The sequence below is a fragment of the Callithrix jacchus genome, chromosome 9 (assembly GCF_049354715.1).
Source record: "Callithrix jacchus isolate 240 chromosome 9, calJac240_pri, whole genome shotgun sequence".
NCBI classification, from domain to species: Eukaryota; Metazoa; Chordata; class Mammalia; order Primates; family Cebidae; genus Callithrix; species Callithrix jacchus.
This window is the reverse complement of record NC_133510.1, coordinates 117,076,443-117,102,555: the sequence shown is the minus strand read 5'-3', so window position 1 is coordinate 117,102,555 and position 26,113 is coordinate 117,076,443. Positions and strand designations below refer to the sequence as shown.

Here is a 26,113-nt window from a genome sequence, read left to right as displayed (position 1 = left end):
TTAGGAGATGAATTGTACCTGCAGCGTGGGCCGTACTCAAAACATTTCTGGTCAGTAGAGTTGGTCCTTTTCCTCATGTTCATACTGTTCTGTCCATATGAAGGTGGTATGAATAGACAAGGTCAAATTTCAAGTAGTGTTCGTCTTGATAACCTCTAATCACTTTTGCCCACCTGCTAGAAAAGAGCTACACTAACCTTACCCACCATGAGTGATTTGTTGACCAGCTAATCCAGAATGTAGGATAATCCATAAAACTAGACTCCTCACCAGCTCCCCTCTGAGAAGTCTCTGGTATAAGAATCCTTGTCAAGAAGCCTGAATGTTGAGGGTAGCTGTCAGGGTTTCTGATCAGAGGCACATGCCATTGTCTTCCCATCACTGAAGATGGCTGAGATTGCTATGGTGAGGCTGAGACTCTTTGCTTAGTCATAGTTCTTTTCTTTGTGGCTACCACGTGGTGTAGATGTTCAAGGATCCTTAAACAGTCTCTTTATTTCACTGAATTCTTAACATACTGAAGGGGCTTATAACCTAGTAATCTAATCCCATAATTCAGTCTATACTTGATGAAAAACTTCCAAGGTTTTTTCCCCACTACAACAAGCATTATAGACTCAAGGTGGCTCAGGTACTGGTGGCCAGTAAAGGAATCTTCCTCCATGACTCTACACTGGACAGTGCATCTCTGGCCAGAAAACAGCCTTTTCAGGAGATAAGAGAGCTAAAGGTATCTAGCTAAGTATCCTCCCCATAGCTTGTATGGATGAACTGGAGATCTGGCCAGCCACGATTTCCAAAGGTGAGCCAGTCTTTATTGGGTTCTAGTGTTGATATTCTGTTCTAGGGCCTTGGTTAGGTTTCTCTTGTCCATCAAATGCAGAGAAAAATACTAAGAATCTACAATGGGAGGCCGGATGAAAGTGGAGAGACCCCTGTCCTAATGGTCTTGGCTCAAGAGCCTCACTCTTCAAAGTCCAGTGGGGCTTGCTTTTCACCCGGAGCAGGCAACGAGGTAAAGCCTGGGATAGGGTCAGGCTTCATGTATTGACTGGTGGGGTTGGGTTTTTGTCACTTCGTGGTCACCTGATGAGTTATGTGGAGGAAGCCTGGGGAGATGTCTCACAACTGCCCCATGGGTCTCCATGTATTCGAGACACTTCTGGTTGATAAGTTCTTTTTTGTACGTTCCAACTATTCTGTACACATAAAAATGGTATGAGTAAAAGATAGCATCTGACTTCAAGTAGTCTTCTCTGACTTCCAAGTCCCCTCCCTACCTGCCAGGAAGGTGGGGATCTTAGATCTACACTAGCCCTACCTACCACGCATGTCTTCCTTGTCATGACAGGCTAACACAGTATACAGGATAACCTGTAAGATCCAGAATCGGGACACCTCACAGGTTTTTAAAGCCTCCAGTAGAATGCTTTTCACAAAGAAGCTAATGAAGTTGATGGGTGTCTTAGATGATGTCTCTAAGAGGCACATATGAGGGTGTGAAGTTGATGGGTATCTCTTAGATGTTGACTCTAGAGGCACATGAGGGTGTCCCACTGCTGGGGATGCTAAGACTAATTGGTGACACTGAACATCTTGCCTTTGTCATGGTTCCCCTCCCTGGTTTATGGCCACTGAGTAGGATAACTGTTTACAATCCTTTAAATGCCTTACAATCCTTTTAAATGGTGTAGGGTTTGAAACCTGATATCTTGCAAACTTGTGAATGTTAGTGTCTCAACTTGACTGAAGTATTCCTTCCACTTCCGAAAAGTGCTATGCACTCTCAAATTTCCTCAGTGTATGATCCTCTTGATTAGTCTAATCCATTCTACATCTAGATAATAGATGCCCCCTTCAAACTTCGACTGACTTTAATATGTCCCAAAACAATGAATTCCATTGCCAGAGGGCAAAACACCCATGTTCTATTTTTTCCCCCTACCTGGTCACTTAGTTTTATCTAAAACTTTGTACATTTCTAGGTGCCAGGTGAATTCACTGCTTATGACCGTGAACTTTTCATAAAACTACATGGAATTACATCATCTGTGGCTTTCCAAAATCTTCACCCAAGAGTGAAGACTCATTTTGAATAAGGCTCACTCTGAATAATCTTGCTAGGCACCTATAAATCAGTGGTTCTGTTGCTTCCCAGGGAAGACTAGAGACTGGCAAAGGAAGAAAAATTAGAAAATTCCCACCTCTAAATGGCCCCAGGTGGGCCATTCTTCCCCTTTCTTGCAAGGAGGAAGAATCTGTCTTCCATAATCTCGTGGAGTTAGCAGTGTCTGACCTTTTGGGGAGAAACTCACTGGGGATCAAACAGTTAAAAGGTGTCTAGTAAAATGCTCAGTTCACCTCCTTTCCGATTCCATGGATAACCCTGGAACTAGCCTCCCAAAGTTGGGCCAGGCTTTAAGTAGGCTCCATCAGCATTGTTTGGTCTTTGGTTCTAAGCACAAGTGTTGCTCTGTATCCTCAGGTGAGTTGGTGACCAAGCAGGAGACTGAACATCTGTCCTGAAAGTATGGTTACTAAGGGCCTGACTTTCAAATTCTAGCTGAGATCTCTGGGTATTGACTCTGTAGGTGTGGATCTGAAAGGAACATGATCTTTTCTTAGACTATACTGGCAGAGAAAACTTGATAGTGTCTGCCAATTCCAAGTCTGCTTGTGTAGGTGTATGTTGGTGACCTTGACTCTAACTCTTAGTATCGTCATGGAGTTTCTCCCTAAGTTATGGTTCTCAAGTACAACACCCATAAGTCTGGGCATCCCTTGCCTAGCTCAGGGTCAATTGTTCATGTAACTCTATCATTCAAATAATTCATCTCTACCTCTGGTCTTGGAACCTTATCTGGGTGTCAATTTCAGGGCCAGAAATTTGACCTTTAACATGCCTGTAGAGATGTCAGATACAGACCTATGCTTCTCTATTAGACAAGAGAGCACAACTACTGTCTGGTGTCCAGGGACACCATCTCCTCCTCCTTGTGAATGTTGAACAGTTGTATCTCGGAGCATGGGATGGAGCTGAGGACACCTCTGGGACTTTGATTCTCTGTAGATAATTCACTGGGCTTAACCAGCCCTTCATGGTTTTTAATACTCATCCTTTGGAGGCTTAACTTCTTGTGGGCTCAAGTTGTATGTGCTTGCAAAGGCCCAAAAGAACATTGCAGACAAACCATTGAACAAGAAGTCCAAAGTACCATGAGAAGTATCCTTCTACATGGAGTCCTTTCGCTGGTAAGAGCCTGGGAACGTCTATGCCCAACAGTTGAGGGATACTACCTTATTGGCAGAACCAACTCCCTTTTCTCTTGAATTCTCTTGTCACATCTCCAAGATCAGAAGAAACTTTATGGCCTTTCCTAGGTGTAGATGGTGGGAAATTTTTTTTGTAGTGCTGGTTTGGTGGTGAATTCTCTCAGCATTTGAAAGACTTTCTCATTTATGAAGCTTGGTTTTGCTGAATACAAAACTCTTGGCTGACAATTGTTTCAGGAGGTTAAAGATGGGGGCCCAATTCCTTCTGGGTTGTGAGGTTTCTGATTAAATCTGTCAACCTATAAAGGGAAGCATATCAGATTATTGGATGCTTTTGTCTGACAGCACTTAAGATTGTTTATCTTCACTCTACATAACCTGATGACTAGGTGCCCACGTGATTTTTGTGATAAATTTTTCAGGTGTTTGAACTCGTATTTGGATATCTCTTACAAGGCCATAGAAGTTTTGCTCAATTATTTCCTCAAATGTCTTCCAAACCTTTAGATTTCTTCAGGAACACCAATTTTTAGGTTGGCCATTTAACATAATCCCAAACTTCTTGGAGACTTTGTTCATTTTTTTTTTTTTTTAAATTCCTGTGTCTTTGATAGAATATCTGAAGCACAATACATATTGACTCACAGCAAGACCAAGCTCAGCTACCACCCTTAGGTCAATTCAGGTGGGCTATTATGTCCCTGGGGAGAGGGCTTTGAGAGACTCAATGGTTGAGGTGAGAACTTCAGCCATGATAATTAACACATCTGTGTTCTCAGCTTTGACTCACAATGGCCATTTAAGCTGCCATGGATTGCTTTTCCGGGTTCTTGCTCATTCTTGGCCTCCCAACACTGCTAGGGAAGTCTGGGAGCCTCATGGGAGAGACCAACAAGGAGCTTTCTCAGGCCAATCAAAGCTGTACCAGGTTGCAAAGGGTCATGATTTGTGACCAGTTACTTGAAGGTGTAAGCAAAGAAACACACTGCTCTCATGTCAATCCCCTGTACTTATTTCTTTTTAAATCTTAACCATAATTTGAGAGAAGTGCAACTGTGTCCTTAATGTAGATTCTGAGACACTGATCTTGGTATCTGGGCACAGGCAGGCTAAGGCTCTGAAGAGTCAGATCTGAGATTCAAATACAGAGGAAGGAAGAGCCACTACAGGCTCACCTGCCTAGTCCTCTAGGAATCCCCTTAGTCCCAAGGAATCCTGAAGTTCTTTCTTGGGTAAGAAGTAACTCAGTAACTGAGTGTAGAAATGAGACTGTCTTTGAAGGAATGAAGGACTAGAGGGTACCTCTCCTTGGTGTCCCTGTGGGTGGCATTGCTACTCAGTGAGTTGTCCTTTGCCTGGAATCTAGAATCTACCTGAAGTTTGCAGATCTAGTTGCCCAGCTGGGCATCCTGCTACCCAAGCTGTCCTACAGATGCAGTTGTGGATCATGAAGTGAGAAACTGAACCCTTTCCATCAATTGCTGGAAACCTGGCACTGGCCACAAGCTTCAGACTTTGTTCTGGTCTCAAGTCCAGATACTTAGTTTAATAAACTAAGTATTAAATGGTCTTGGGTAGCAGGTTCTCTTGTCTGGTTCTTGTGACTGGGTCACATGCATGAGATGGATGTGATGATGAGTGTTCATGAGTAATCACTGTTTTCCTCTTCTGGCATAAATGAAGATCACTGTCATCAGTGGGAGTCTCTGGCTGACCATCTGGACAGCCTTGCAGTAAAACAAGCCTAAAGCAGAGTTCCAAGGCAACATTCTAATGCAATGCTAATGTTACTCATAGAACACCTTGAGGTTCACTCTAAGTAGCACAAAGAATAAAGTCAGGATCTTGGGAAATGTAAACTTCTGAGGGGTCTCGAAATACTGAGTTACATACAGTATGCACAGGGTGTCCTGGAAAAGCACCCGTGTTGTAACCTCCTTTAAAACTGCTCTGAAACTTCAGAAGCACCCAGAACTGTTCAGAGCAGTTGCTCCACTCCTCTAGCAAGCCTGACCTGTGTCTGGTTGCAACTGCTGGTGAAGCTTGCTTATTGTATGCCTTCCCCAACTTCTTTGCATCAGTTTGACACAGCAAACCTCAACTTCATAAGTAAATACTGCATATGTACATGTATCTTCCTGGTCACAATCATACTTACAACACAAGAACTCAACTTTTGGTATCGACCTGTAAGCAATCTTAGACTAAAATCAGGATCCAAATGTTGCCCCCCCCCACCCCCCGACGACATCTGGCTGGCATCACAAGGATCCTTTAAACTGTAAGGCTTTTCATCTCTTCCCTCGGCTATACATCTTACACAAGCTGGCCAGTACCCCATGGATATCCTAAACCCCATGGGAACCCTGTGTCCTCTGTTCCCATGTCCCTCTAGAGATTCGTCTTCACTATTTCCTGGAATACACAGTTGCTTTGCTCTTTTTTTGGTTTTCACTTTTCCCTTTGAGATTTTTCTTAACTTGGATGATGTAGGGACTCCTAAGTCTAGAACCCAGAGACCTTCCTGCATGTTTGTGGTGCTGAGAACTGGGGTTAAGAAAGTAGGGTCACTGGGAACTGCCTTTGGAAGGCTATGTTTAGTTAGCTGCAAGCTCTTTAATTGTGGCTGTGGACTTGGCTGTAACCTTGCAGTGCCCTCCTGGCTATTTTTCTCCCTTTGATCCTCTCTGAATACAGGAGTCCACCCTTTAATCTTCCCCCAACACTGAGATCACAACATACTGGCCTTAGTTTTAGGGTAAGGAAACAGAGGAAGGTTTAGTCTTCCTTGACGCTGACCTGGTTGGGTACCTGATAAGTTACAGGTGAGCCCTTCCAGCTGTGACTCCTGGGAGATACTTAACATACCTCATGCTATCTTCATCCAAATATTTAAGTCAAGACACAAGAGAAGTGGTGCAAGCATTTGAAGAAGTCATTGTAGGACTTCTGACTATGCTGGAAGGCTGTGTCTGGCCATCAGAATAAGGGTTTCTTAACCTTGGGGTCAGGTTGGTAGCCATTAGACTTAGCTGTCTGAAGCCTTTTCAGAGTGATACTGGATTGCTTACCACTAGGAATTGCCCTGCACGAGTACTTCCTGACTATCTCTAGGAATATTGCTGCTTTTTGGATGACTATTTACACAACTGCTACCAAATCTCCATGACTGATCAAGTTACAGTCCTAAGAGGATCACCAGAAAAATCCCCATGTGGCTTGTGAGACCTGGTTAGCAATGGGGGTGTTGGGATTAGAATATTCAATGCAAGGTTGAGCATCTTATTTCTGCATCTGCCATGACTGTCATTCACAGCTTGTCAGGTAATGAAACACAACTGCTAACTTGAATCTTAGAATCCTGTCATGTCCCAAGTATAGATCCCTGAAGACCACTTGGATTAGCCTACAGATGAGACAGGTAAAGAAATGCTAGAATGTCCACTCTTCCCAACCACACAGGGTGATAAACATCTTGAACTGATACTAGATTCTGATTCTCCCTTGAGGGAGAAGAGTAATTATCTGTAACTAAAGACATTGTGGTTATCCTGTTGAAGCAATCTGAGAACATAATTGACACATTAAGGATAACCTAGACTTCATGGGGTCAGAAGTCTTGCAGTGCAAAAAGTACTAGGTGGGTTTTTTTTGTTACCCTCTAGTGTTATCTCCCTGTTAGAGAAGTAAAATGGTGGTAGGAGGTGTCCCTGTCTCTCCTCAAAGAAGGGTCTTTCTCATGAAAAGCAAGGTCTACCTAGGCTTTGAGCAAAGAACAGAGGCCTGTGGTGGTCCCAGGGATTGCATATTGGCCAGAAGAGTCTGGTTTTGTCATTACTTTGTCATCTGAGTCTAGATTAGAGCCTTGGCAGGTGAATCACAGCTGTCTGGAGCCTCCATATCCAAAGTGTTCTTGGTCAATAGTTTCTCATTCCATATGTTCATGTTGTGCTGACCACGTGAAGGTGGTGCATTGTCGGGTTTCGGGTAGGGTCTTCACCTTGGTCACCTCCAACCATTCCTGCCAGAAAGTCTATACCAGCCTTAGCCAACACATATATCTTCATAATCTAATCTAAAATGCAGGATAACCTATAAATAAGACCCATAAGCTTCTCCCTAGTTTCCAGTTCCTTCTGAGTTGACTTTGATGAAATGCCTTGGTAAGAATCCCATGAAGGTAATAGGTTGTCTTCATATCCTGTCTAGAGGTACATTCCAGGGTCCCACAGCTGGGAGGCTGACATTGCAACTTGAACAACTTACCTTTGTCATGGTGGTTCTTCCTGCTTTGGTTACTCCATGGCATAAACACTTGTGATACATAATGGCATGAACCTTACCAAGTGCTTAACATGGTGGTTATGACTTTCTAATTATGTAATTCAGTCTATACTTTTACTGAAACTCTTAAGCTCCTTTCCAATTCTGGGCATAGACTCGGGGCCTTATGGCCGAGAAGGAATCTCTTCCTCTGACTTCCTGCTGTAGAATGAATTTTTGGCCAAAGGACAGCAGCTATTAAATGTGTTCAAGGAGATAGTAAGATGAATGCATCTACTAAAACCTGTTCTCTTCATAGTTTTCGTATGAATCAGCTTGGGATTTAACCTTGATTTCCAAAGCTAAACCAGCTTCGAGTCTGTTGGCATTGTTTGATTTTTCTGTTCTAGGACCTATTGCTGTCCTATGACCATTAGGAGGTGAGGTGGTGACCACATCAAAATCTCAGCCTCCATCCTGAGAATGGTCACTGAGAGGCAGACCTTCAAAATCCAGGTGGGCTGATCGTCTCCATGAGACTAGGTATGAAAGGGCCATGGCCTTCTCTCTCCAATGTGTATCTGGGTGATTCTATAACCTGGAAGTCATGTGCCTGACCAGGTTCTACAACAGCAAACACATCTTGGTGACCTCAACATAGCCTATACTATGGGGAATTCCCAAGTTTGTTAGTGCTTGCGTAGGTCACCTGGTATAAGGCTGGGGTTTCTTGCTTGGCTGAGATCCAATTGACATTTAAACATTCCAGTTTTCACTTTTTGGTCTTACTCATCTGGGTAAGCTGACACAAAGGCCAGAAATGACTTCCATCTGTATCCCTAGGGGTATGTTATAGACATGTCTGCCTGCCAGACAGTCTAGAATGATGACTTTTGCTGTGCCTGCCTAGTATCTTGGGTCACTTGGGCACTCTTGAATATTGTGACAACTTGCCCTCAACACTTCCAGGGCTTCATCTGTCTTGTACAGATCTGTTCTTACTGGGCTTCAACCTCTTTCTTCACTGTCCTTGACCTCCATCCTTGGAGGACTCGGCTTGAGAGCCAAAGTCCTGTGTGCACCCAACCAACCAAGGCAGTTCAGGTGAGTCATGGGACAGAAGCTCCATGGGACCTGTAGGAATCCAATGTGGAATGAGAATTCTAATTAGAGGGGAGAAAGTCTGTTGTGTGTTCTCTGGAAAGGGGGACACTGTCATTCCCACTGGGTTACACCAATCAGAAAGTGACCCAATAGTGACTGTTACTGAGGTCACCGTCCTTGGTTTATCTCAACTACCCCATGTATGTATAGATCCTTCCTGCCCCATGATTGGCGGGGGGCTCTAATGGAAACTTCCTTTTGAAGTAATGTGTTGCTCTAATAGAAACTTTCCATTAAGACACATAAGGCATTCAGAATTTTGATCAATATAACCTTTTCATATGGAGAGGAAAATTCAGTTGTGATGACGACCATATCACATGGCATGTCCCTCTGCACAGGATGTTACATTAGTCTGTTTTCACATTGCTGACAAAGGCGTATCCAAGACTGAGTAATCTGTAAAGAGGCTTAATGGACTCAGTTCCACATGGCTGGGGAAGCCTCACAATCATGGTGGAAGGCAAGGGAGAAGCAAAGGCATGTCTTACATGAAAGGCAAGAGAATGAGCCAAATGAAAAGGGGAAACCCCCTTATAAAACCAGCAGATCTTACGAGAACTCAGTCATGAACAGTATATGGGAGACCAACACGATTCAAATATCTCTACTTGGTTCCACTTTTGAAGCATGGTGTTACTATAATGTGAGATTTGGGTGGGGATGCAGCCAAACCCTATCAAATACCTTACAAAAGTACCCAATGCTATCTGAAAGTATAAAGACGTACCCAGGCACACATTCCACATTGTGCCATATAAGCCTCCTGCCCCAAGTATCCTCCCAAAAGTCTCAATTTTCCACTACCTTATTCAAGGAGATTCCCCATCATACATCGTTCTGAAGTGAACAACTTGTATGCATGCTCCTGAACAGCCAAGCTGACTTGTGGCCGTGGAAGCTCGTGGGGAACCTTATCTCATGAAACTGGAAACAATTGCTTAAATCCACTTAAGTCCCTGAAACAGCCCTAAGGTCATATAGTAAGAATCTAAAACTTGAGTTTGTGGTATTTCAACCAAATTCTTAAGACCCACACATGCTTGACAGCTCGGCTCAGGGTGAGAAAATGAACTCCAGCATGAGATAGCCGAGAGCAAGGGACTCCTTCGTACCCACCCAGCTCCCATTTGGAGGGCTATTTCTCAGGGAGGGGCAGAACATAAGGACTTCTTGTCCTGCTTCTAGCCTACCTGTTCGAGGCTAATCCCATGTGTGTTCAGCTGGAAGATAGTGCTCTTGTCTTCTATCCAGCTCCCATTTATGGAATAGAGGCTCTGTCCTGAGCCAGGTGTGGAGAATACTAGGTCTCACAAGGCAGGGGTTTCATGCCAAGAGGTAAGCTGAGGAAACCTGGGGTTGCTCTTCACCTTTCACCAAGCTCTCCTAACAATAGGGGTGTCTAAGCTTTCTGTTATCCCTAGCAGTAGTTATGGCTCACATTTCTTTAGTATGGAGAGGAATAGGACAGAACTCCAAATCTTTGCTCGAAAGAACTGACTTCATATGCAGTGGTGTGAAGTTCAGGCCAAAGGGCACTCCCAAGCGCTGGAGGCTATGGGAAAAAGTGCATTAGACACTAATAGCTGCATTGGAGATGCAGACCAACCTAGATGGCTAGCTCTGAGAAGAACCAGAAGGCAACTAGTGGAGGCCTTCTTGGGGTGTGAACTCACTTCAAACACCACATGTAGGTAACTAGAAAACGGATCAATCTCGCTTGAAGCAAGGTGGTTTAGGTACTTGATCACGTTCTGAATAGACCCAACCAGTTACATCTCCAAGGGATATCTACTACACAACACACCGTCTTGATTCAGATTGTCAAGAACTCGGAAGGGATAGAATAGCTGAGTCTGCTGCTGTGGGATTTCTGGTCTTGTTCCCTTGCTTAAACCTATGCTTATCAAGCCTTTGGAGTGAAGGTTTTGGCTCAACCCCTAGAAGCCAGTAGGTAGAGACCGTAAGTTCTTGTTACTGTTGTAAGATTTCCAGAGGCATTGCTAAACTGTTTACCATTCCAGCTTTCCTGGATGTATCTTGCATATCTCATGCAAAGGGTAAACTTTGGAAACACATTTGTCTTCACAGTCCCCACTTAATCTATTTCTGTTGCCTCTCATGCAAGAGCTGGCATAAACCTAAATGCCTGTGTTTCATGATGAGTGGGACTGGTTGGCCATGGAAGCTTTGGGATTAGAGAAACTTGACACTAGGGAAGAACAGCTTTTTCTGATGGTCTTAGAACGTAGAAAACGAGGACGCTATCCTGTTAGTTTGCATATCTTAGTCGATTATTCTGATGTACCAACTTAGATTCCTGGAGATCAGTAAGGAGACTACTCTGGAATGAAAGAAGCAGGGAAATGATGGAATGTTCTTCTCTGAAGATAAAGAAACTTCTATGGGACCTGTAAGAACAGCTAGCATGAGCCCTGTTTTCTTCTAGTCCTTCCAAATTTATGGCAGCGCAGTTGCTATATAATGCCTTCGTGGTTACCAGGCCACAGAAAAATGAACTTAGAGCTGACTTAGTATGAAATGGACTAGCTTCATGATCTGATGTTAGAAGCATTACAGTAAAACTAGAAGCACTCAACAGGCTTCTCTCATTGTCTCTCCAGAAATAATTGAAGTAGCAGCTTGGAATGTAAGATGTTAATAGTGGACCTTTAAGAAAGCTACTTTTGGCCAGGCGCGGTGGCTCACGCCTATAATCCCAGCACTTTGGGAGGCCAAGGCAGGTGGATCACGAGGTCAAGAGATCGAGACCGTCCTGGTCAAGGTAAAACCCGTCTCTATTAAAAATACAAAAATTAGCTGGGCATGGTGGTGTGCACCTGTAGTCCCAGCTACTCGGGAGGCTGAGGCAGAATTGCTTGAACCCAGAAGGCAGAGGTTGTGGTGAGCCGAGATTGTGCCATTGCACTCCAGTCTGGGTAACAGCGAAACTCCATCTAAAAAAAAAAAAAAAAAGCTACTTTCTATTTCAATTGGGTACCCTTCTTGTTAAGTCAAGTGTAGCTGGACCTGTTTCTGAGCCCAGAACAAAGTCTGAAGCTTGTGGCCAGTGCCAGGTTTTCAGCAGTTGATGGGTAGGGTCCAGTTTCTCACTTCATGGTCACTAACTCCATCTGCATGACAGCTTGGGCTCCTCTGTAGATCTCCCACATCAAAAGGTCCTCATCACTAAAGGTGAATATCGGCAAGTTCACAGGCTTTCTCCATATGTTCTGGCAATTAGTCCCACGTGGAGAGTATAGTAGTGTTTCCTCTTGAGTAGTGTCATGTCCAAGCACTTCTACAGGTCTTGAAGGTAGGACCTTAATATTTACGCTAGCCTCTTCCATGCTTCATGCTTGTCACATTCTTATGACTAATCCAGAATGTGCAATAATTCAAGACGACTCACCTGGACTTCTCAGTTACTGGTGGATCTTGAGCAAGTTCCAGACTTGGCAATATTCCTCATGGGGGTAGTGGGTGTTTAAGACCTCATCTAGAGGCACACACCAGGAGCCCCAGTATTGATGAGGCAGAGGTTGATAACATAGCTGAACATCTATCCATTGGAAAGCTGGCTTTTTCCTTTGATTATGCCTGGGATGAATCTTGATCCTATGGCCTACCTAGTATTTTACCTGTTCTCTATAATACTGAAGTTACTTTTCAGTAACATTGACTTAACTGGACTTAGATATTATAATCTTCAAAAAGGCTGGAAGTCCTTATTCCTAGCCAAACATGGCTTCGGGAAAGATCCCCCTTGCTGGGGAACACCAAGGGAAACTAACAGAATAGAAGGGTACATAAAATCTTGTCCCATGTCTGGAAACTGGCAGTTAGCACTTGGGATGCTTTTCAGAATGGTTCAGTTTGAGTCATCTTGATCCCAGTCATTCTCGGTTTAACTGTCAAAGTAATTCAACCAACAGCAACTTAAACTCCAATTAGATCTGGTTGCTCTAGATACTTTAAAAGAATTTCAAGTGGGCCATTAGACTTCATGTCTTTTGTGGTAACGACAGCTTCTATTTCACTAATAGAAGAGTTTACAGCAGGTAGAATTTAGTGCTAGAATTTAAAGAGCAAGCACAACAGCTTCTGGTCTTGCATTTTGTTCTTCAGCTGGTTCTATTTCACAAGTATCTCTTTCCTAGCAAGTCTTGGCTTGTTCTGAGGAAGCCAATTCTACAACCTGTTTGAAACACCAGGCTGCTTTTGGCATCCAGTGTCCCCCTACTCCTAAAGCAGGGCACAGGTTTACATGACCTGGGGCTCCATGTTAAGCAGAATGAGGCCAATCTTTGGTTACCACATCCTCCAAGCAACTGGGGTCCTGTCTTAGTCAGACTGTCTATAGGGCAGAATTCCAACTCCTTCCTTGAAAGAACTGACTTCATGTGTAGTGGGGTGAAGTTCAGGCCTAAACACTCACAAGTACTGTGGAGGCTATGGGGGAAAGGTGTATTAGACACCAATAGCTTCATTGGAGATAGATTCTCTATCAAGCCTCAAAACTCAACGTACTACTTGGGCAGCTTCAGGCTTTCCTGAGAAAGCTCTTTAGGAGCACAACAGCCACTCTCCCCATAACCAGTTTATGTGCTGCTGCTCAGCGCTTGCAGCCTCAGGAGCTCTCTTGTTCATCCCCAGCAGCTAGGATCGTTCAAAGTGGTACCTCTTTGGAGGTGCTAGGATGACAGCTTTTCTTTCCCTTTTGTCTTCCCTGGTAACTTTCTTGGTCATTGTATTCTGTCCTCTGGACAGAAACCTGACAGGAAGACAAGGATAAATCCTTACTCTTGTTCCTCCCCTTGTTTTCCCCAAGGGGCTTCTGCTGGACCTCAGTCACACAAGAGTTAGCAGTGCATTCCTCGTCTAAGGATGTCATCCAGCTTCCGTATCACTGGATCCAGTTCAGCAGTTTTTAGTTGAAATTGCCTCATCTTGCTTGTTCATGTGTTGATCCTGGATGCCCATGAGTTCCTCCTGTTAACTTGAGACACGTGAGTTTAATTGAACAGAGAATGACATGAAAACTGGGCAGCCTCTTTAACCAGAGAAGGTTCAGAGCAACTGGTTCTGCTGTGTGGTCAAAGACTTAAGATGACGGTGAGGCAGAAAACAGACTGTTACAACTTGGTGTTTACCTTATTCCAACTGTTGGAAGAGTTGGCTACCTCTGACCAAGTCCAAGTCTGATTGACACCAAGAGTAAGCTACAGCCTATTTACATGTCCACTTAAGTTACAGCCCATAACGCACAGAAACTTCTAGGTTGAACTTAAAACATAAGGAGGCAGCTCCAGGCTAAATACCTGTCCCATGCAGGAGCTCACTCAACTTACTGCTTGGCCTATCTGACCTGAATCAGCTCTTCATCCTCAGCTGCCTACATAGCTTCTGGGTCTGACTAGCCTGCATACCAAGTTCCTATTGCCAGAATCGCAGGGTCTTTCATACCTCCATCAGCACGTGTTGTGCTCATGCTTGATGCACTGTGCCTTGTCCTGGTGCACCTGGTAGGGGGTGCAATTTCAGCTTAGTCTTATTGGGCTGCATTCAATTGCTGAGCAATCTCAGCTTGATGCTTGAGCAATCCTGAACTGGTTCTCAGATGAGAGGTGACTTGACACCAGCAGGAAGGTGGGGGCAGGGGCACATGAACATGGATATGTCTTGGGGAGGACAGGATTCCAGTCGACATTTCCTTGGGCATCCTTTGGGTGCTATTGTTCCTTGGTTAAGTCATCCCTCACATTAGAATCTACCTGCATGTGCAGAATTGAGTTCCAGGCTTCAGTGGGCAGGCCCCTTGATGGTATCAACACTGTCCTGAGTTGTAGCTTTCCCCTCCTGTTAGGGTTATGCTTGTCACTGCCATGGGGCCACTTGTGCCAGAAGTCTAATAGTAAATGTCAAAGTGACCAACTTTATTGGTGTCAACTTGCCTGATACTGATTGTGTTGAGCACAAGAGCCTCCAATTGGCCTATGGATAAACTCTGAGACAAAATGAAAACACAAGCATTCAGATCTGCTCAAGGTGAGATTTTAGGTAGAAATTTAGGTTCTGCAACTCCCTAGCAATTTCCCCTCGACCCAAGGAATGGCACTGCTGTCTACAATCCCCTAGAATATTTACTTTTCCTGTAGTCTCTGAACTTATATAGACCAGAACTGCCCTGGCCATTCAGGGGACCCGGAAGTCGTGTTTAAACTTAAGTCTTCCGACATGTCAAACTAGACAGGTCTAACTTTCAAATGCTCACATCCAGCAATTACCATTCATGGCTCGTCTTGTTTCATCTGTGCTCCCGCCTACTTTGCCTGAGTCATCTGAAGCCAATGTTAGCCCTCAACCTACTCAATATCTCTAAAGGATTTTTAACCATGTCATACCTCCATACCTAAAAACAAGCTTAACCAGCTTCTTTGACACTAGCTATAACTCATGAGTTTCCAAACTTCAAAGGTACCATACATGTCTTTATTTGAATCTTGATTCAAATAACCTGAAAACGTAGTTGGTTGCTGTCTTTTTTTTCCTCATGATACCTTATCTAGTAAGTTGCTATGTCTTAAACTGCAGGTCTTTCCTTCCCATCACATACTTCTGAAAATGGCTGGTTGTCCCAGACTTGTCCCATTTTGTCTAATCTTTGATTGAATGTCCATGCTATCATTTAAGTTTCTTCTACTTAAAAACTTGTGTCCTACACTTGCAGAATAAACACTTATCTTTCTCCGTAACGTTCCTTCTGAGTGTCTTTGTCCTGGGTTCTGGAGCAAGAGCTGCTAAGGGGATGTCGAGTCAGAACCCAGAGAAGGTAAAGCTGGTTATTCTGTGTCTGTGGCACTGAGCCACTAGGCTTAGCATCAGGGCCCATCAAACACTGGGGCCAACTCTGAACAGATTTGACCTTGAATATGCTGCAGTGGCAACTGAATCTGGTTGTAGCCTCACCAGAGTGCCCTTGTGACTACTTGCATATGAGGTTCCTTCCCTATGGAGTCTCCTCACTAAATCTCATTTCTGAACTTCAGCACAAACACTGTCCTTAGTTTGGGGAGTGAGGGACTGCCTGTGGATATATTCTACAGAAATCTCTTCCTTTGATGCTGGATTGCTCTGGTTACTTGATAGGTTTTGGGTGAGCCAATAACTCTGTGCGACCTGTATCATGTAACACAGGCCATGTTGAGTCAAATACTAAACCTCTAAGGCCACTACTATAGGACTTCAGTACTTTTGCCTTTTCTTGAAGGCAATGTCTGCAGACCTTTGGACTGAAGGGTTCATGAGAAACTTGAAGGGTTAAACCAAGAGTCCTTGCTGTGTGTTAAGCCTTTCTAGAGGCATTGCTGAACGACTCGCTCTTAAGTTGCTTCCTGAATGACTTTCTTGCCCATCTCTAACATGGTGGGGGATTACTTCAAGGAAATGTTGGCAATATCTCCATCTGCCTGTCTATTTGTCTCAAACACAGCTGACACCATCTCTTAAAACACCCTGTTGACTCGCAGGGAGGCAGACTGGTTGGCTACAGGGATTATAGACCTAGAAACCTGACACCTGGAGCATCCTGTCTTATGGTCCTAGAGCTACACGAAGGGAGACAGAACAATTCTTTAAGCTTAAGTATCTTAAAGGCCCAATTTTCCCGAAGGTCTTGGTGTAAATTCCTAAACACAAATTAGGGTTGATCCTATAGAAGGATACAAGGAAATTTTGGAATGTCCACTTGGCCCAGTGATGGAGGATGGCAAAAGTCTAAACTGGGTGGGCCACATCTTACTTTTATCATACTTTAACTTCTGAGGTACATGAGCAGATCTTGCAGAAGTGTTACATAGGTATACACATGCCATGGCGGTTTGCTGCCTCCATCCCCCGCATCCCCTACACTAGGTATTTCTCCCAATGTTATCCCTCCCCAATCTCTCCACCACCCCCATCCATCCCCTAGACCCCCAGCCCCCAACAGACTCCACTGTGTGATGTTCCCTTCCCAATACCCGCCTATGAGTGAGAACATGTGGTGTTTGGTTTTCTGTTGTGTCAGTTTGCTGAGGATAGCTTCCAGATTCAACCACGTCCCTGCAAAGGACATGAACTAATCCATGATGGCTGCATAGTATTCCATGGTGTATATAGGCCACATCTTTAGTATTAATGGGTATTAGGGTTGAATCCAGGTGTTTGCTATCATAAACAGTGCCACAATCAACATACATGTGCATGTGTCTTCATAATAGAATGATTTATAATCCTTTGGGTGTAAATCCAGTAATGGGATTGCTGGGTCAAATGGTATCTCTATTTCTAGATCTGTGAGGAATTGCCATTCTTCCACAATTGTTGAACTAATTTACATTCCCATGAAGCATAAAAGTGTTACCATTTCTCCACATCCTCTCCATCTGTTGTCTCCAGATTTTTTTGTAAAGATCGCCATTCTAACTGGCGGGTGGTATCCCAATGTGGTTTTGAATTGCATTTCTCTAATGACCAGTGACAATAAGCATTTTTTCATGTTTGGCTGAATAAATGTCTTTTGAAAAGTCTGTTCAGTTTGGGAACAAGGAGATCTGAGTTCAACTCTATTACTTACCAGGTAGCACATCATTGGGCAGATAATTGCTCCTTTAATCCTGACACTTTTTTGGGGGGGGGGGACAGTGTTTTGCTCTTGTTACCCGGGCTGGAGTGCAATTGCAATGTCAGTCTTGGCTCACTGCAACCTCCATCTCTGGGTTCAAGCAATTCTCCTGACTCAGCCTCCCGAGTAACTGGGATTACAGGTGCGTCCCACCACGCCCAGCTAACTTTGTCTTTTTTTTGTTTTTTTGAGACTATTTTTCCCTCTTGTTACCCAGGCTGGAATGCAATGGTGCGATCTCGGCTCACCATAACCTCCGCCTCCTGGGTTCAGGCAATTCTCCTGCCTCAGCCTCCTGAGTAGCTGGGACTACAGGCACACACCACCATGCCCAGCTAATTTTTTGTATTTTTAATAGAGACGGGGTTTCACCATGTTGACCAGGATGGTCTCGATCTCTTGACCTTGTGATCCACCAGCCTTGTCCTCCCTAATTGCTGGGATTATAGGGGTGAGCCACTGTGCCCAGCCGGTTCCATATGAATTTTAAGGTTTTTCTAGTTCTGTGAAGATCGATGGGGATAGGGTTGGATCTATAAATTACTTTGGCCGGTATGGCCATTTTCACCATATTGATTCTTCCTAACCATGGGCATGGAATGTTTTTATCTGTGTCCTCTTATTTCCTTGAGCAGTGGTTTGTAGATCCCCTTGAAGAGGTCCTTCACATCCTTTGTTGTATTCCTAGGTGTTTTCTTTGAGGCAATTGTGAATGGGAGTTCACTCTTGATTTGGCTCTTTGTCTGTTACTGGTGTATAGGAATGCATGTGACTTTTGCACATTTTTGTATCCTGAGACTTTGCTGAAGTTGCTTAAGGGGATTTAGGGCTGAGACAATGGGGTCTTCTAAATAAACAATCATGTAGTCTTCAAATAGAGACAATTTGACTTTTCCTAATTGAATACCCTTTTTTTCTTGCCTGATTGCTCTGGCTAGAACTTCCAATACTATATTGAACAGGAATGGTAAGAGGGCACCCTTGTCTAATGCCTGTTTTCAAAGGGAATGCATCCAGATTTTGCCTATTCAGTATGATATTGGCTGTGGGTTTGTCATAAATAGCTTTTGTTATTTTGAGATACATTCTATCCATACCTAGTTTGAGAGTTTTTAGCATAAAGGGCATTTTTCTGGCTCATAACTCCCCATAGCCTTCACGCCAATGTTAGGGCATTTTAGACCTTTAGATAGAAACAGGCCTCAAAACAATCTCATTCTCCTGCCTTTTCATTGCCTTCCCCTGCCTTCCTGTCTTGGAGCTAGCCATAAGAGATTCTTAGACCTATATTGTCTGATTTGTAGGTCACAAGTCCTGTCTGAGAGGGCGTTCTGCCTCACACTTAAGAGGAAGGAATACTAAGAGGCACGGAAGAATGGGAAGAATTCAGCCTTTCTGAGTTTCCCTACTCAGTTTTCTGGATAGCTGCATCTGTGGGGCAAACATACCTGATTCCATGGAAGGCAGGGGTCACTTTTCTCACCTCCACTAATGAATTAGAAAGTTTACATGATTACAGGGAACAGGTGAACGTGAGATTAAAACATGTTCCCTCCGTCCTGGCCAGCTAAAGCAGGAGTTAACTGGGTGTGAAAAATAGACCTTGATGTTCTACATTTTACCTAATAGCTACTAGGACAATTGGGAGAGTTGAGAGTATGATGAAGTAGGAAGACTTTGACAGATAGTCCACTTAGCCTTCAGTATTGGAAGGGCTCAATGCTGGCTTCATTGACATGTATAAATGAGGGCTTCAGTCACTGAAGAGCTCACAGATGTGACCCACAGATGGTCTTCTGTTAAACCTCCAGGTCAATGGCCCATAGAATGGGGAAGTGGCCCTATGGGTGACCGTGCCAGCAGGGAATTTGGTGATTGCAGGTTTTGTGAATCTGGCTAGGTATTTGGCATCATCCAGGGCCACTTTGGGATCATAAACCTGAATCTGGCACTGATATCGGTGGCTTAGTCTTTCAATGTCTGCCTCAATGTACTTCAACCTTCTCTTGCATGCCCTTGGCACTGAAGTTGGGTTGGTAACTGCACCATTCTACTTACTAAGAATGAGCACCTTTCATCCTAATCTGCTCCAAAGTCTTCACACAATGCAAGATGAAATGGATTATCCTGAGAGGATTTCACTATGTCAGTTGTTCCACATTTCTCTATCAAGTTCCCACTGGGCTTTCATGACCTTGGCATGCATCCCTGCCCTGATGTCCATATATAGACTGGGTAGTGAGCCTCCATATTCCTGCTGCATGCGTCTATTTCTGCATCACAGCAAGATGGACTTTAGGGCCCAGGGAAGTCATTGGAAGGCAACCTGAAGGGATGCCTATCTGCTGTGAGAAATGCATTCCTGATCCATTACAAATCAGGGATGCTGGTTGTTCACCATGTTTTTATCTACATACAGGTGTGACTTAAATGGGTCTTTATATTTTGGGGGGGGTATAGATATACCAAAAACAACACCACAGAACACCAGCTGGCTGAGGTCCTTGAAGTGTCCCAAAACGGCAGCATGGCTGAGCTGTCACTGTCAGAGGCTTCAGATTGAAAAAAACTAGAGCCATCAGCTCCACTCGCTCTACACACTTGGGCCTACTGTTCTGGGTGTGGACCTTACAGCATGATTCTCTTCTGATAAAAATCTAATCCAAACATACATGACTTGGTCTTTCCCACTTAGTCCCTTTTGTCTTGCTGTAACAGGATGTTTTAGACTGGATGACTTAGGACAGCTTTTTATATAGTCCTAGAGGCTAGGAAATCCAATACCAAAGAACTGGATTAAATTGAGAGCCGATCTGATTCCAAGATGGTCCCTTGTGTCCTCGGTGGACAGAGCAAGAGTCAAATCTCATATAAAGCCCCACTCAGGGCCTGAGCCCCCATGGCCAAATTGCCTCTTAAAGGCTTCAGCTCGTGATACTGTCTCAGACTTGTCTTTAAGTTTTAATGCCCAAATCTTAAAGGGGACACAAACCACAGCACCGACCCTGAAGCAGGAACATGTTTGACTCCTCAAGTGGGAACTTGAAGTGACCGTGGCAGAAGGAGTTCTAGATGGCAACGGTGAGAAGCAGTAGCCTGGTATGCTGCTCAGCACTCCACTTCCCTTCCGTCCTCAGCTCTTGAAGGGATGCTACCTAACGAAGTTGCATTCTATCATGTCTCATCTAAGTGCCTTTCTCAAAAGCAGGGTTCATTTGGGCTCATTCCTGCATCTAGAGCAGACTGGTAAAGACTAAGTACCCTTCACCAATTGGTAGGAATGGTCTGGTCTTGTTACTACTTGGTCACCAGCTCTGAGACTGTAGAGGAAATAACCTTGGCTGAACATGTCCCAGCTGTTTCTTGGAGCTCCCATATTGAGTGCCATGTTCATTAGGAGATGCAATAGACTCATGGGGGGGGAAATCACCCTCCAGGTTGTATGAGGTTCGTGAAGAGGTGTCAGAGCAAGAGTGGCATCTGCTTGCAGGTGGGGGTCTCCACCTTGGTCCCTTCTAAGGCTCAAGGCCACATGTATGGATTGGAAAGTAGGATCTTAAAGGAGATACTGATGAAATACTCCCTCCACGTGGCTTTTCTAAGACTTAAGGGTTTGAAGAATCCGAAGTCATATCAACTTGACACACTGAAATTGTCTCCTTGTTTTGAGCTTATCCGACATCTCTAGTACTCCTACCAGGGGGCCTCTCTAGAAGCAATGCATCAGATTGTTACATGTTGTGCCGAATGTGGTTAGGAGGAACACTTTGAAGCTATGCTGTTTATCTTCACGCACTTTTCTCATAACTTTAATTCGCCTTTACCATTTTTTTCAAGCTGTCCTGTCCCTTTTTAGAAGAGAATAACTTGGAAATGAGGTTCTTGGTGCTAAATATTGTAGAAAGTTATGACTGTTCAAAATGCACTTGTCAATAGCAGAAAACCGTAAGTATGTGAAATGCTAGTTCTTAGCTATGGTGAGGGAAACCTGCATCAAGTCTTCCCAATCCTTTTAATATTCAGTTCCAAGTATAACAAATACTGTTGACTGATGAAAAGAATCTGGCTGTCATTGTACTGACAGAAGACTTGGGACCTGGAGAAGATGCCAGCTCCAAGATAACCTTGTGGTTATGACAAGGGGACACATTCCAGGAATACGGTCAGGTATTCCTTCTGTAGCCTCCTGGAATGGTCCAGGAATTTTCCCAGCATTCGTTTAAGCTCAGTAATCCTGAGCAGAGGACTCCATCCTGCAGTGTGTTGGCTTCCAATTCTGGCCTAAAATGTCACCTAAAGTGATAAGGCAAAAGAGCAAGCCATGCTAACTCTGGCTATTGCAAATCTGGATTATGAACAGAGCAATTGTTCATTCCCAGCTAAACCTTCTTATGTCATGGTCTCTACAGCCCGGGTCTAGAACTAGGTCTGTCACTCAAAATTCATGCTTTATCCTGTGAAGAACCATTCCTGCTGAAAGGATCAGGCTGAGAATGAGTCAGAATGCTTTATAATTCTGCGATGCCTCAAATTCACTGCCCAGTATGGTCAGAAGCACTTTACTAAGTTTCTTTTTCCCTGAAGGGATAGGCTAAATAAAGCACATAACATCACTTCTCTTCCAAAATACACCTGTGGGTTCCATCATTTGCTGAGGATCCTGTGTCTCCTTTGGGGGAGGGTTAATCCATCTAAAGTCTTAAATTTGCCTACTCTTTTTCCTACCTTTGTTCTTGTTCACATGTGGTTTTGCTTGAACTTAGGTCTAGAAACTAGATTATCTCGACTCTGGGTCAGAGTTAACCACAGAATCAAACTGGTTTGTTCAAAATGTGTGTAGCTCACTGCATCTGTTGCTTCAGTATTGGCCACTGGGCATCCAATTCCCCAATCGGACCTCAAGGGAAATCCCTGAACTGGGCTAAGGAGAGCAGTCCTAAATGCTTACTATAGATCTGTTCTAGATGCTTCTCATGCTCTTAAGCTATAAACTGGCTGGTATGAAAATCCCACTTCCTACATCTAGAAACTTAAGCTTTTAGGGCTTAGAATCTGGTAACTCCCACATAATACATGTGGAAGAACCAGGATTTGCACCTGAGTTCAGCTTCCAAGGCCTGTCTTCTACTCTTGACTGACAGTCTCTTGGCTGATGGATTTCAATAGAATTCAAGATACCTGAGGCTGACTGAAACCCAAAGCTGTGGTCAGCCTGTTGGTGAGCCTGTAAGCTTCTTGGAAGGTCTATAGACAATAGGGTTATGTGAGGAAGGTGCCTCTGAGAAGATTCTTACATTGCCAGTGGGAAACCCATGCCCTGTATCTGCCTAGACATTTGTCCTTTTCATTGGGAACAGATTGTAAAACCTGAGAACTTCGATTCTGGAAACTCCTCAGAGGTCTTCAGTGTGACCTCTTGAGACAAAGTTACCAAAAACTTTTAAAGATGGTGTTGGCTCCATTCTGGAACAACTCAGCTTAGTGTCACTGTCCTTAGAATTTTGCTTCATTTTTGCCTGGATCATAAAAGCAAAGGGTGAGTCTTGCAAAACACTAGTCTCTAAAATGGTTTCTGAATTAGACAGTATTTAAGTTACTGGTCATATAGACAGGGAATCTGATCATATGGAGCTTTTGAGAAAGTCAGGATGTCTGAACACTTTGGAAGCCACTGGAAACCAGGAACTTGTCTGGTGTTGGAAGTCTCAGACTTGCGGGAACTCATGTTTAACAGCTCAGCTCTAAGAACAATCGGACTTCAGGGCAAACCCCTCTAGCATATGGTGTTTAATAGTCACTCGTAGCTGAGACCCGGCAAGAGGTTGGGATCCTCAGCTGATTTCAGAACAGGGTTTTTCAGAGAGCTGGACTCGAATCCAGACTTCCTTGAGACAGCAGGTAAATTTTTGGGCATCCTCTTTACCTAGTGAATGACTTTCTGGCACTCGAAGCCAGGAAATCTGCAGCAGGGTATTCACAGGCAAAGTCGACTGACCCCATGAGCTGTTCCCAACTGGGGCAGGGACTTAACAGGGCCACATCTCAGCCCGGCTTAATCTGGGCTCCATGCTGGGACTGCTACTTCCCAAGAAGGGGAAAAAGATGAAATTTTCGGTAGATGTCAACTTAGACTGAGCATCTACCCGGTCTTCACAATGTTAAAGCTGTTCTGAAAGATGAACTGTTAATGTCATCACTGGATCCAAATCAAGACCTATCCATATTCTCAGTAGAAACGCAAATCCAGTAGAATCATGGAAGAACTATTAGAAAGCTCTCTTCCCGCTGCCCAAGATGCTGAAAGGAAAGAAGGCCAAGGGGAAGAAGGTGGCTCCGGCCCTGCTGTCGTAAAGAAGCAGGAGGCTAAGAAAGTGGTGAATCCACTGTTTGGCTTTAAAAAAAAAAAAAAAATTGGCATTGGGCAGGACATCCAGCCCAAAAGAAACCTCACCCACTTTGTCAAATGGCCCCACTATATATCAGGTTGCAGCGGCAGAGAGCCATCCTGTATAAGTGGCTGAAAGTGCCTCCTGCAATTAACCAGTTCACCCAGGCCCTGGACCGCCAAACAGCTACTCAGCTGCTTCAGCTGGCCCACAAGTATAGTCCAGAGAAGAAGCAGAGGCTGTTGGCCCGGGCCAAGAAGAAAGCTGCTGGCAAAGGGGATGTCCCCACTGAGACCACCTGTCCTTCTAGCAGGAGTCAACACCATCTCCATCTTGGTGGAGAACAAGAAAGCTCAGCTGGTGGTGGTTGCACACGACGTGGATCCCATTGAGCTGGTTGTCCTCTTGCCTGCCCTGTGTCGTAAAATGGGAGTCCCTTATTGCATTATCAAAGGGAAGGCGAGACTGTGACGTCTAGTCCACAGGAAGACCTGCACCACTGTCGCCTTCACACAGGTTAATGCAGAAGACAGAGGTGCTTTGGCTGAGCTGGTGGAAGCTATCCGCACCAATTACCGTGACATACAATGAGATCTGCCATCACTGAGGAGGCAATGTCCTGGGTCTCAAGTCTGTGGCTCGCATCGCAAAGCTTGAAAAGGCAAGGGCTAAGCAAAATGCCATGAAACTGGGTTAAATGTTGCGTATTGTTTTAATTATTTTTACGTACATTTTCCTTAAAAAAACTATTAAAAAATGCTTACTATAGATCTGTTCTAGATGCTTCTCATGCTCTTAAGCTATAAACTGGCTGGTATGAAAATTCCACTTCCTACATCTAGAAACTTAAGCTTTTAGAGCTTAGAATCTAGTGTCGCATGATACGAGTGGAAGAACCAGGATCTGCACCTGAGGTCAGCTTCCAAGACCTGTCTTCCACTCTTGACTCAGCTTCCCTTGACTAATAGGAATGTTGAAACCAGCAAGAAGTTTTTGTACTGAAATTAAGTTCCAGCGACTGTAGGCCTACACCCACGTATTTTCAGCAGCTGCAGAAAATTGACTCTGGGATTTTTGTTTGTGATGCTCACAGCATGTGAGCATCTCCTAATGATAGGGGAAGGGGGCAGAGAAATTATAGGAGGAAAAGGGGTGGGTCCCCAACAAACCCCACCCTCAAGCTGAAAGACCTGAAACTATGGCGGGATATGAGAACTTCTATTCCCATTTTTCCAGCTTGAATGTTGCTTTTTTCTAAACTACCCGTGGCCTGCCCTGCCCCCAGTGCTGTGCCTGTAACGATCCCAGACTTTGCTGGCAGGGAGAAGTAGCTGGACAACAGACTATGGCTGGACATCAGAAGTGGCTTGGCTTCAGAGGGATAGCTTGATGGCATAGCTTCAGAGAAGAATCCAGCCAGAGACAGCCAGACTCCAGGGGAAGATTACCAACCTGCCCCATCCCTTTTTCAGCTCCCCTTTTGGCTGAGAGCCACTTTCATTGGCAATGAAAATCCCCTGCATTTACCATCGTTCATTCATGCAACCTCATTTTCCTGGATGTCAGATGAGCTCAGGAGCCATGAGTGTGGATACAAAAGCTGTCATTCTTTGCCTTCTCTGGCAGAGGGCAGCTGCCTCGTGAAAGACTGGAGGGCCCACTGAGCTGTTAAGACTGTCCACAGATGTCAGAGCTAAGAGCACTATAACAAGCCCCCTGGGGCTTTAGAAGTCACAGGCATCCTACCTGGATGCTGCCACGGAGCCTGCACAAAGTTAGCTCCTGCCAATACTCAAAAGTGCTTGCTCTGGCTCTTCCACCCACTCACCTGCACTCTCCCTCCCATGAGGGGTGGAATGCAGTGGGTTTGAGTAAGTGGAGCTTGATCCTGCTGGCACCAAAGTGGCCAATCAATCTAGTTCCCACCTTGTTCACTTGCGTGCTCCCTCCATGGAGTACTTGAGAGGGGCAGGCTGAGTAAACAAGGCACACCCCTGTTGAGTCCCATAAACAGGTCAGGGAAATACCCTGCTTCAGTAACTGATCTAGGGATGAATGTCCTGATGGTCACTCTAAGCAATGGTGGACCCAGCCTTGAGTGCAAACTGCTGCTAAGAACTTAACATTCAGGGAGCACAATTTGACAGGCAAGACTCGATGGGTGAGAATCTTAGTAACTCGGCAAGATTGAGCCTTCATGTTGGGAGTTGAACAGAAATTGGTGATTGAGTCAAACATTCTCATTCAAAGCTTTCCATTATCACTTACCTTCAACATTGTTTTAATAGTCACTTCAACACAAACGACGGAAGTATACAACTGACAAAACCAAAAGCTATCGCAACAGCTGGAACTGTGGCTG

At 44.4% G+C, this 26,113-nt stretch overlaps 1 pseudogene; it reads left to right on the top strand.

Annotated features, from left to right (window-relative positions):
* The first annotated feature begins 23,619 nt into the window (after nucleotides 1–23,619).
* LOC144577821 (large ribosomal subunit protein eL8 pseudogene) lies at nucleotides 23,620–24,448 on the top strand (annotated as a pseudogene).
* The last annotated feature ends 1,665 nt before the right edge of the window (nucleotides 24,449–26,113 follow it).